The 13,071-nt window shown below is 55.2% G+C and overlaps 1 protein-coding gene across 1 annotated transcript in view; it reads left to right on the plus strand.

Moving 5' to 3' along the window:
* Nucleotides 1-13,071, plus strand: part of LOC127453116 (double-strand-break repair protein rad21 homolog A-like) — a 49,414-nt gene that overhangs the window by 10,014 nt on the left and 26,329 nt on the right. The gene's annotated exons all lie outside the window — the stretch shown is intronic.

Raw genomic sequence — 13,071 nt, forward strand, 5'->3', positions numbered from 1 at the left:
CAGGAGGGACCAACGTCTCGTTCCCTCCATCAGGGAATGGAGGTTACACCAGTAACCATGACGTTCCCTATCTGTCACTCACTCGACGTTGGTGTCGATGTAGTGACACTAGGGGTCCCTATACAAAACGCCACAAGGCTGAACTGTGTTACGTGAACTGGCGGTGTGTTGTGGGCAGACTTGCTGTGTGCCTCATAGCCAGCACACCAGGTCAACACGTAACCTCCCCCAACACAGTTATGAGTGTCGAACGGCCCTTTTTGGGGACAAGTCGACTACCCAAAGATAGAGACAGGCTTAACCCAGTCGTGGCCTCTTCTCCCCTTCTCTTTTTCCACTCCCTAAAAAAGAAGGGGGATTATCCGACTGGGCCGCCAGGTCTAGTCGGGGGGTGTCCCTCCCAAGGGGAGGACACCGCAGAGACCACACTTCGCCCCAAGAGAGGGGGGGATATTTAAGTGGAAGAATACATCATATGGTCTTTCCAACCATGTGGAGAGCCTTCAAGGTAGATCCTGCCCAATGGGGGAGGAGTTACTACAACATGGAGACTGGGGCTGAGGGGCTCTGCCCAAGGAAGACAGAGTTTGCCAGCAGGGAAACGAATTAGCAGAAGATATAGATCGCATGGGGTTAGCCTTACAGGGAACCGCCACATGCGGAGCACCTACCCCAGAACCGGGCTATTAGTTAGCGCGTGTACTGGGCCGGCAGCGAGTCTCTCCGAAAACTCGACCGCCACAGGGCTTGGAGGAAGTCAACCAGGGAACAATTTTGTGAACACTACTGGGAATTAACAGCGCACGTCTTCAGCTCAAAAGGAGGTGGAAGGTGCTATGTGCAAGTGATACACCCGGCCGGCTATCCCGGGCTTATCTGCTTGTTGCGTGCCACTACCTGGGATGAAACCGGTTCCACCTGGAGGTTGTAGAACCTTGCAAAGGTGTTGGGTGTTGCCCAGCCCGCTGCTCTGCAAATGTCTGTTAGAGAGGCACCCCTGGCCAAGTCCCAAGAAGCCGCTACACCACGGGTAGAATGGGCTCGTAGCCCTACCGGGGGCGGCATGTTTTGGGCGAGATATGCCATGGTTATGGCGTCAACAAGCCAGTGGGTGATCCTCTGCTTGGAGACAGTGCTTCCTTTCCGCTGTGCACCAAAAGCAGACAAAGAGCTGCTCAGAGATTCTAAAGCTCTGCGTGCGATCCAAATAGATGCATAAAGCATGCACCGGACACAGCAACGACAGGGCTGGGTCTGCCTCCTCCTGGGGCAGCACTTGTAGGTTCACCACCTAGTCCCTAAAGGAGTGGTGGGAACCTTGGGCACATAGCCCGGTCAGGGTCTCAGGATCACGTGAGAGTAACCTGGACCAAACTCCAGGCATGTTTCGCTGACAGAGAACGCTTGCAGGTCACCTACCCTCTTGATGGAAGTGAGCGCAGTCAGGAGGGCAGTCTTCAAGGAGAGTGCCTTAAGCTCGGCTGACTGCAAAACTCAAAGGGGGCTCTCTGTAGACCCTGAAGAACTACAGAGGTCCGATAAGGGAACGAGGCGCGGCCTGGAGGGATTCAGCCTCCTGGCGCCTCTTAGGGACCTGAAGGTCCTTCCACAGGGGAATTTGCCCGGGGGGAGCTGTTGCGAGGAGCGTGAGGTCCGAGCACCACGTCTGGGCGGGCCAGTAGGGTGCTTACCAGGACGACCTTCTCCTCGTCCTCCCTGACCTTGCATAGGGTCTGTGCAAGCAGGCTCACTGGGGGAAAACGCATATTTGCGAATGCCAGGGGACCAGCTGTGTGCCAGCGCGTCTATGCCGAGGAAGGCCTCGGTCAGGGCGTACCAGAGCGGGCAGTGGGGAGGATTCTTGGGAGGCGAACAGGTGCACCTGTGCCTGTCGAATCGACTCCAAATCAGCTGGACCACCTGAAGGTGGAGTCTCCACTCTCCCTTGAGGGTAACTTGTTGTGACAGCGTGTCCGCCATAGTGTTGAGGTTGCCCGGGATGTGAGTGGCTTGCAGCGACTTGAGGTGCTGCTGACTCCGTTGGAGGAGACGGCAGGCGAGTTGTGACATACAGCGGGAGCGCAGACCGCCTTGGTTGTTGACATATGCTACCGCTGGCGTGTTGTCCGTCCGAACTAGCACGTGCTTGCCTTGGATCAACGGCCGGAACCTCCGCAGGGCGAGCAGAATTGCCAGTAACTCAAGGCCGGCGGCTGCGTGCCCGTTGCAAACAGCACCCCAGCCCGTTTTGGAGGCATCTGTCGTGACCACGACGCGCCTGGAGACCAGTTCTAGGGGAACACCTGCTCGTAGAAATGAGAGGTCGGTCCAAGGGCTGAAAAGACGGTGACAGACCAACGTAATGGCCACGCGGTGAGTCCCGTGGCGCCATACCCATCTCGGGACTCGAGTCTGGAGCTAGTGCTGAAGCGCCTCATATGCATCAACCCGAGCAGGGTGGCCACCGCCGAGGATGCCATATGCCCCAAGAGCCTCTGAAAAAGTTTCAGTGGAACCACTGTTTTCTGTTTGAACGCCTTCAAACAGGCCAGCACCAACTGGGCGCGCTCGTTCGTAAGGCGCGCCATCAGGGAGACCGAGTCCAACTCCAAACCGAGAAAAGAGATGCTCTGAACCGGGAGGAGCTTGCTCTTTAACCCAGTTGACCCGAAGCCCTAGTCGGCTGAGGTGTGAGAGCACCAGGTCCCTGTGTGCGCATAACACATCTCGAGAGTGAGCTAAGATTAGCCAGTCGTCGAGATAGTTGAGAATGCAAATGCCCACCTCCCTTAGTGGGCAGGAAGGGTCAGTGTCAAGGAAGGATCGAGACATGAAAGTACGCATGCTTCGGGTCTACCGCCTCAAACCAATCTTGTGACCACCCCCGGAACAGCCTGGGACGGGGGAGGAAGAGGCCTGTCCTCGTGACCCGTGGAGACTGTCACATCGGGGGCGGATTTGTGCCACAGCTGGGCGCTCAGGGGCGGGAGACCGCCGCTGGAGCGCCAACCTGCCAAATGGAGTGGTGGATGGTGGTCGTGTTGCCAGCCGTACACACCGGATACGTGACCCAGGGAACAAGGAAACCACTCTTGCTGAGCTCGAGTACTGCAGCCACTTGGGCATGCAGCGCAATTAAATGCAAAGGTAACAAAAAGATGAAGATCTGCTTACCAGCTCCAGAGCAGCGGGTTTCGTTGTCCCTGGGTCACCCGTCTCAAGGGCGCTTTGAAGCCTTTCACGTGTTCTGGGCGGCCGTGAGACGGGTGGCGTCTGCTTTCTGCGGTGGGCTTCACACCGGGGCCGGGCCGAAGGGGCGGGCTGCGGCGGAGCCGGTGCAGTCACCGCAGGGGGACGCCCTTGGTGATGAGTAGATGGGGTGCGGTATCTTGAGCCGTGCCGGGGTAGGATATGCCGGCTAGCATCCATCTACTACTACCCCGAAGGGAGGAGCCCAGCTGAGGCTTCCGACTGGACGAGCCCGCTCTCCGATGCTGCGCTCGAGAGCTCATCACTTTCGCGGGCTCCGAATAAGATGTTGAACTTGCCGTGAGACGAGCCGGCGGACTCACCCGGAAGCCCGATCGGGGCAGACGAGCGTGCTGGGGAATGGGAGGTCCGCGGGGGGATACCCGGCGGAGGCGGTCCCATTGGGGTCCCCAAATCGCCCCCAGTGCTAGCCGCGCTGGCCTCAAACCCGTGGGTAAAAGGACCGAGGCGGAAGCCTCTGGGGTGGCTCGCTTTCTTACGAAGGCGAGCCGCGACCGCAACGTTGCCATGGACATATTCTCGCAATGAGAACATGACCACCCACGAACGCTGTCTCCGCGTGAGCAGTGCCCAGACACGAAAGACAGTGATCGTGACCGTTAGAAGGCGAGAGATAACGAGCACAACCAGGAATAACACACAATCGGAAAAGCATCTTTAAAAAGACGCGTCTTTAAAAAGACGTTCCGTGTGTGTGCTCTTTTAGAGAAATATATACTTTTTTAGAGGGAAAAAATGCTCTTTCAGAAAATATACTCTCTAGTTTTTCTGCCGAAGCACCCAGGGGCATTCTCTGCAGTGCACCAGTGCAGAGGAGGGAGAAGCTGCTGAAATGCGCCGTCAGATCCAGCAGAGGTGAATGAACAGTAGTATTCAGCTCAATGAGCATGACCATTCAGCTCCGAAGAGAAAATCTGAATGAGTGGTTGCATACCAGCTCCTTTTATACCCGTATGTTCGGGGGGAGTGGCATGCAAATACCACTCTAAAATTTTCATTGGCCTTTTATCAAAGACCAGAGGTGTCTCGGGCTCCCAAGAGTGACCCCTAGTGTCACTACATCGACACCAACGTCGAGTGAGTGACAGATAGGGAACTGGAAGCTCCTGTCACCAAGACAAATTCCTTGTATGTGTAAGCATACTTGGCAATAAAGCTCATTCTGATTCTGATTCTGATAATCCACACAGAACCAGACCGAGCCGTCACTCTTCGGAACCAAACCACTGGGCTGGCCCAGTCACTGTGGGATTCTTCTATTACCCCCATATCCAGCATGGCCTTTAATTCTTCCCGAACCACTTTTTTTGTGTGTTCCTGTAACCGGTAGGGATGACTGCGTATTACCACCCCTGGGGTCATTTCGATATGGTGCTTTATGAGATTTATAGGACCGGGAAGAGGCGAGAACATGGAGAATTCTCTTTGCAACCTGGCGACCTCCGTGACTTGTGACGGTAAGAAGCTGTCTCCACAAGTGACCGGGGTGACTTGATCCGTGGCTTTTAAGTTCACCTCCGGTCCGAGCTCCTCCCTCTCCCGAACCACAGTCGCTAAAGTCACGGGTACCGCCTCTCTCCATGGTTTGAGGTTGTAAATCTGACATGCTCCGCCTCTATCCGTTCGCTTAACCTCATAATCGATTTCCCTGACTCACCATGTGACCTCAAAGGGCCCTTGCCACTTGACGAGAATTTTAGAGCTCGATGTTGGAAGTTATACAAGGTCTTTATCTCCCGAAGCAATTTGTCCGCAATAGGCTGAGAGAGGCTGGACTGAGGGCTTGTAGGCCTGTTGTAAGGCAGGTCCTTACCAGACATCACCGGCAACAATGTCGCCTATGGGCACAAACCCACCTTCGCTGGACCAGAGAGGACTGGCAAAAAGTGTTCTTCACTGACGAGTCGCGGTTTTGTCTCACCAGGGGTGATGGTCGGACTTGCATTTATCGTTGAAGGAATGAGAGTTACACCAAGGCCTGTACTCTGGAGCGGGATACATTTTTTTGGAGGTGGAGGGTCCGTCATGGTCTGTGTCACAGCATCATCAGACTGAGCTTGTTGTCATTGCAGGCAATCTCAACACTGAGCGTTATAGGGAAGACATCCTCCTCCCTCATGTGGTACCCCTCCTGCAGGCTCATCCTGACATGACCCTCCAGCATGACAATGCCACCAGCCATACTGCTCATTCGGTGCGTGATTTCCTGCAAGACAGGAATGTCAGTGTTCTGCCATAGCCAGCGAAGAGCCCGGATCTCAATCCCATTGAGCACATCTGGGGCCTGTTGGATCGGAGGGTGAGGGCTAGAGCCATTCCCCCCAGAAATGTCTGGGAACTTGCAAATGCTTTGGAAGTGTGGGGCAACATCTCACAGCAAGAACTGGCAAATTTGGTGTAGTTCATGAGGAGGAGATGCACTGCAGTACTTAATGCAGCTGCTGGCCACACCAGATACTGACAGTTACTTCTGATTTTGACCCCCGCTTTGTTCAGGGACACATTATTCCATTTCTGTTAGTCACATGTCTGTGAAACTTGTTCAGTTTATGTCTTAGATGTTGAATCTTTTTATGTTCATACAACTATTTACACATGTTAAGTTTGCTGAAAATAAAAGCAGTTGAAAGTGAGAGGATGTTTCTTTTTTTTTTTTTTTGAGTTATATATATATATATATATATATATATATATATATATAAAATAACTAACATGTTTTTTTTACTTTTAAGGGAATAAGGTCCCAATTGGACATCATGTTTATCGGCACGCTGATGTGCCAAAAATGAATGATTTTTTAAAAGTGGCATATCAAATGAAACTGGAGATGCTACTCTTTACAACCAAACAACAAATCTTCAGTCTAGACAAGTTTTTTTTTCCAGTTTTGGACAGAAAATAGACTTGCGTTATGGACATGACAAAAATGGACAAAATATTTTTTTTTGCAGACCACACTCTTTGTAAGAACTCTGTGAATTGAAATGGACAATCCAGAAATAATAATAGCCACAGAATGTAGAAGGGTTGGAACTTGACAGAACATGTGATATTTAATTTTATTCTTTGTCGTTTTCACATAAATGGGGAAACACCGGCATTACCAATGAGACAACTGTGAAAGCAGCACTTAAATGAAGAGGGAAAACCATTCAAAACGCTTTAAAATCTCCAGACTTTGACCTCTGAGACATCGGTATGACATCTATAAAAGCTGTATGATGACTGAAATAAGACTGAAATGGAGATATGACCATGAGCCGCTGCTTTTCAAAATATGGCCAGCGTTGCGTGAGCGAGTGGTGCTCTCTAGCGATTGTGTGCGGTTCTCGCTGAGCGGCAAAGCAATATGAGATGATCCAACGTTTATTATAACTGTATATCAAATCGCAGAGTTTGTCAAAACAACCCCTTCCCAAATGTTGGCTAAAAGTGTTGTGATCTTGAAACACATCACAGATCAAAGCAATATTTAGAGATCTATCAGAATCATCATGGTATAAGAACGAGCATGGATTTTTGATTCTCTCATTGATATCCACAAGATTTGATTTGAAGTGTCTGTAACTGTCACGCACATAACGTCATGGTTACTGGTGTAACCTCCGTTCCCTGATGGAGGGAACGAGACGTTGGTGTCGATGTAGTGACACTAGGGGTCACTCTTGGGAGCCCGAGACACCTCTGGTCTTTGATAAAAGGCCAATGAAAATTGGCGAGTGGTATTTGCATGCCACTCCCCCGAACATACGGGTATAAAAGGAGCTGGTATGCAACCACTCATTCAGGTTTTACGCTGAGGAGCCGATATAAGGTCCGGCCATTTCAGCGGGTAGTTCAGCGTTGTGGCAGGAGGGACCAACGTCTCGTTCCCTCCATCAGGGAACGGAGGTTACACCAGTAACCATGACGTTCCCTATCTGTCACTCACTCGACGTTGGTGTCGATGTAGTGACACTAGGGGTCCCTATACAAAACGCCACAAGGCTGAACTGTGTTACGTGAACTGGCGGTGTGTGGTGGGCAGACTTGCTGTGTGCCTCATAGCCAGCACACCAGGTCGACACGTAACCTCCCCCAACACAGTTATGAGTGTCGAACGGCCCTTTTTGGGGACAAGTCGACTACCCAGAGATAGAGACAGGCTTAACCCAGTCATGGCCTCTTTCCCCTTCTCTTTTTCCACTCCCTAAAAAAGAAGGGGGATTATCCGACTGGGCCGCCAGGTCTAGTCGGGGGTGTCCCTCCCAAGGGGAGGACACCGCGGAGACCACACCTCGCCCCAAGAGAGGGGGGGATATTTAAGTGGAAAAATACATCACATGGTCTTTCCAACCATGTGGAGAGCCTTCAAGGTAGATCCTACCCAATGGGGGAGGAGTTACTACAACATGGAGACTGAGGGGCTCTGCCCAAGGAAGACGCAGTTTGCCAGTAGGGAAACGAACTAGTGGAAGATATAGATTGCATGGGGTTAGCCTTACAGGGAACCGCCACATGCGGAGCACCTACCCCAGAACCGGGCTCTTAGTTAGCGCGTGTACTGGGCCGGCAGCGAGTCTCTCCGAAAACTCGACTGCCACAGGGCTCGGAGGAAGTCAACCAGGGAACAATTTTGTGAACACTACTGGGAATTAACAGCGCACGTCTTCAGCTCAAAAGGAGGTGGAAGGCGCTATGTGCAAGCGATACACCCAGCCGGCTATCCCGGGCTTATCCGCTTGTGTTGTGTGCCACTACCTGGGACCAAACCGGTTCCACCCGGAGGTTGTAGGACCTTGCAAAGGTGTTGGGTGTTGCCCAGCCCGCTGCTCTGCAATGTCTGTTAGAGAGGCACCTCTGGCCAGGGCCCAAGAAGCCGCTACACCACGGGTAGAATTGGCTCGTAGCCCTACTGGGGGCGGCATGTTTTGGGCGAGACATGCCATAGTTATGGCGTCAATGAGCCAGTGGGCGATCCTCTGCTTGGAGACAGCGCTTCCTTTCTGCTGTGCACCAAAGCAGACAAAGAGCTGCTCAGAGATTCTAAAGCTCTGCGTGCGATCCAAATAGATGCGTAAAACGCGCACCGGACACAGCAACGACAGGGCTAGGTCTGCCTCCTCCTGGGGCAGCGCTTGCAGGTTCACCACCTGGTCTCTAAAAGGAGTGGTGGGAACCTTGGGCACATAGCCCGGTCGGGGGTCTCAGGATCACGTGAGAATAGCCCGGACCGAACTCCAGGCACGTTTCGCTGACAGAGAACGCTTGCAGGTCACCTACCCTCTTGATGGAAGTGAGCGCAGTCAGGAGGGCAGTCTTCAAGGAGAGTGCCTTAAGCCCGGCTGACTGCAAAACTCAAAGGGGGCTCTCTGTAGACCCTGAAAAACTACAGAGGTCCGATGAGGGAACAAGGCGTGGCCTGGAGGGATTCAGCCTCCTGGCGCCTCTTAGGAACCTGATGATCAGATCATGCTTCCCTAAGGACTCACCGTCGACTGCGTCATGGTGTGCTGCTATGGCAGCAACGTACACCTTCAAGGTGGAAGGGGACAGCCTCCCTTCCAACCTCTCTTGCAGGAAGGAAAGCACTGATCTGACTGTGCACCTCTGGGGGTCTTCCTGATGGGAAGAACACCACTTAGCGAACAGACACCACTTAAAGGCATACAGATGCCTCATAGAGGGAGCCCTAGCCTGAGTGAACGTGTCTACCACCGCAGGTGGGAGACAGCTTAGGTCTTCCGCGTCCCATCCAGGGGCCAGACATGGAGATTCCAGAGGTCTGGGCGCGGGTGCCGGATGATGCCCCTTCCCTGAGAAAGAAGGGCCTTTCTCAGGGGAATTTGCCCGGGGGGAGCTGTCACGAGGAGCGTGAGGTCCGAGCACCACGTCTGGGCGGGCCAGTAGGGTGCTTACCAGGATGACCTTCTCCTCGTCCTCCCTGACCTTGCACAGGGTCTGTGCAAGCAGGCTCACTGGGGAAAACGCATATTTGCGAATGCCAGGGGACCAGCTGTGTGCCAGCGCGTCTATGCCGAGGAAGGCCTCGGTGAGGGCGTACCAGAGTGGGCAGTGGGAGGATTCTTGGGAGGCGAACAGGTGCACCTGTGCCTGACTGAATCGACTCCAAATCAGCTGGACCACCTGAAGGTGGAGTCTCCACTCTCCCTTGAGGGTAACCTGTTGTTACGGCGCGTCCGCCGAAGTGTTGAGGTTGCCCGGGATGTGAGTGGCTTGCAGCGACTTGGTGCTGCTAACTCCGTTGGAGGAGACGGCGGGCGAGTTATGACATACAGCGGGAGCGCAGACCGCCTTGGCGGTTGACATATGCTACCGCTGCCGTGCTGTCTGTCCGAACTAGCACGTGCTTGCCCTGGATCAACGGCCGGAACCTCCGTAGGGCGAGCAGAATTGCCAGTAACTCGAGGCAGTTGATGTGCCAACGCAGCTGCAGACCCGTCTAGAGGCCGGCGGCTGCGTGCCCGTTGCCAACAGCGCCCCAGCCCATTTTGGAGGCGTCTGTCGTGACCACGACGCGCCTGGAGACCAGTTCTAGCGGAACACCTGCTCGTGGAAACGAGAGGTCGGTCCAAGGGCTGAAAAGACGGTGACAGACCGACGTAATGGCCACGCGGTGTGTCCCGTGGTGCCATGCCCGTCTCGGGACTCGAGTCTGGAGCCAGTGCTGAAGCGGCCTCATATGCATCAACCCGAGCGGGGTGGCCACCGCCGAGGACGCCATATGAACCGGGAGGAGCTTGCTCTTTTCCCAGCTGACCCGAAGCCCTAGTCGGCTGAGGTGTGAGAGCACCAGGTCCCTGTGTGCGCATAACCCATCTCGAGAGTGAGCCAGGATTAGCCAGTCGTCGAGATAGTTGAGAATGCGAATGCCCACCTCCCTTAACGGGGCAAGGGCAGCCTCTGCGATCTTCATAAAGATGCGAGGAGACAGGGACAGGCCGAAAGGGAGGACTTGTACCGATACGCCTGACCCTCGAACGCAAACCGCAGGAAGGGTCTGTGTCGAGGAAGGATCGAGACGTGAAAGTACGTATCCTTCGGGTCTACCGCCGCGAACCAATCTTGATGCCGGACGCTCGCTAGAATGCGTCTTTGCGTCAGCATCTTGAACGGGAGTCTGTGTAAGGCCCGGTTCAGTACTCGCAGGTCCAAGATTGGCCGCAACCCACCGCCTTTTTTCGGTACAATGAAGTAGGGGCTGTAAAACCCCTTCTTCATCTCGGCTGGAGGGACAGGTTCTATCGCGTCCTTCCGTAGGAGGGTAGCGATCTCCGCGCAAGGTAGCAGCGTTTCCATCTTTCACCAAGGTGAAGTGGACACCGCTGGACCTGGGCGGATGCCCAGCGAAGTGAATCGTGCAGCCGAGTCGGACGGTCCGGACCAGCCCTCGTGACGGACTGGAAAGCGCAAGCCATGCACCCGAGTTCCGCGCAAGGGGGACCAAAGGGACAATGTCATCCGATGTACCGGCGGGTGGGGCCTCGCGGCGGGGCGGAGCTTGAGGTGCCACACCACATCGTGGCCGTGCTGAGTCCGAGGACATCGAAGCACTTACCTGGCTCCTTGTGACCACCCCCGGAACAGCCTGGGACGGGGAGGAAGAGGCCTGTCCTCATAACCCGTGGAGACTGTCACATCGGGGGCGGATTTGTGCCACAGCTGGGCGCTCAGGGCGGGAGACCGCCGCTGGAGCGCCAACCTGCCAAATGGAGTGGTGGACGGTGGTCGTGATGCCAGCCGTACACACCGAATATGTGACCCAGGGAACAAGGAAACCACTCTTGCGGAGCTCTTGAGTACTGCAGCCACTTGGGCATGCAGCGCAATTAAATGCAAAAGGTAACAAAAAGAAGGTCTGCTTACCAGCTCCAGAGCAGCGGGTTTCGTTGTCCCTGGGTCGCCCGTCTCAGGGGCGCTTCGAAGACCTCCGTGGGTTCTTCGGTGCCGGCTGTGAGGCGGGTGGCGTCGGCTTCCTGCGGTGGGCTCCACACCGGGGCCGGGCCGGAGGGGCGGGCTGCGGCGGAGCCGGTGCAGTCACCGCAGGGGGACGCCCTCGGCGATGAGTAGATGGGGGGATCTTGAGCCACGCCGGGGCAGGACAAGCCGGCTAGCATCCATCTACTGCTCTACCATCGAGAACTGCTGGGCAAAGTCCTCGACAGTGTCGCCGAATAGGCCCGCCTGGAAAATGGGGGCAGCAAGGAATCGTGTCCTGTCGGCCTCACCCATCTCGACCAGGTTGAGCCAAAGGTGGCGCTCCTGGACCACTAGTGTGGCCATCGTCCGCCCGGGAGACCGCGCCGTGACCACCGTCGCTCGGAGAGCGAGGTCGGTCACCGAGCGCAGTTCCTGCATCAATCCCGGGGCGGAACTACCCTCGTGCAGTTCCTTTAGCGCCTTGGCGGACTTGCAGGAGAGCCATGGCGTGCAGGGCGGAGGCGGCTTGTCCAGCAGCGCCGTAGGCTTTGACCGTCAGAGACGACGTAAACCTACAGGCCTTGGACGGGGGCTTTGGGCACCCGCGCCGGGTGGCGGCGCTCTGCGGGCATAGGTGCACCGCGAGCGCCTTTATCCACCGGGGGATTGCCGAATAACCCTTGGCCGCCCCACCATCGAGGGTAGTGAGAGCGGGGAAGCTGAAAAGATCGGGACCGGGCAGTAAAAGGTGCCTCCCGCGACCTTGTCAGCTCTTCATGCACTTCCGGGAAGAAAGGAACGGGGCGGGGCGTGGCTTTGAGCGGCGCCGCGAGCCCAGGAACCAATCACAGAGCCGCGAGGATTCAGGAAAGAGCGGTGAAATCCACTCTAACCGACGCTCGCGGCTGTCCGGGAAAGCATGTCGTCATCTCCGCGTCAGCCTGTGACTGGGCGATCGACCCCGAAGGGAGGAGCCCAGTCGAGGCTTCCGACTGGACGAGCCCGCTCTCCGATGCTGCGCTCGAGAGCTCATCACTTTCGCGGGCTCCGAATAAGAGGTCGAACTCGCCGTGAGACGAGCCGGCGGACTCACCCGGAAGCCCGATCGGGACAGACGAGCGTGCTGGGGAATGGGAGGTCTGCGGGGGGATACCCGGCGGAGGCGGTCCCATTGGGGTCCCCAAATCGCCCCCAGTGCTAGCCGCGCTGGCCTCAAACCCGTGGGTAAAAGGACCGAGGCGGGAGCCTCTGGGGTGGCTCGCTTCCTTACGAAGGCGAGCTGCGACCGCAACGTTGCCATGGACACATTCGCGCAATGAGAATGTGACCATCCACGAATGCTGTCTCCGCGTGAGCAGTGCCCAGACACGAAAGACAGTGATCGTGACCGTTAGAAGGCGAGAGATAACGAGCACAACCAGGAATAACACACAATCGGAAAAGCATCTTTAAAAAGACGCGTCTTTAAAAGACGTTCCGTGTGTGCGCTCTTTTAGAGAAATATATACTCTTTTAGAGGGGAAAAATGCTCTTTCAGAAAATATACTCTCTAGTTTTTCTGCCGAAGCGCCCAGGGGCGTTCTCTGCAGTGCACCAGTGCAGAGGAGGGAGAAGCCGCTGAAATGCGCCGTCAGATCCAGCAGGTGAATGAACAGTAGTATTCAGCTCAATGAGCATGACCGTTCGGCTCCGAAGAGAAAATCTGAATGAGTGGTTGCATACCAGCTCCTTTTATACCCGTATGTTCGGGGAGTGGCATGCAAATACCACTCGCCAATTTTCATTGGCCTTTTATCAAAGACCAGAGGTGTCTCGGGCTCCCAAGAGTGACCCCTAGTGTCACTACATCGACACCAACGTCGAGTGAGTGACAGATAGGGA

This window comes from Myxocyprinus asiaticus, chromosome 15 (assembly GCF_019703515.2).
Source record: "Myxocyprinus asiaticus isolate MX2 ecotype Aquarium Trade chromosome 15, UBuf_Myxa_2, whole genome shotgun sequence".
NCBI classification, from domain to species: Eukaryota; Metazoa; Chordata; class Actinopteri; order Cypriniformes; family Catostomidae; genus Myxocyprinus; species Myxocyprinus asiaticus.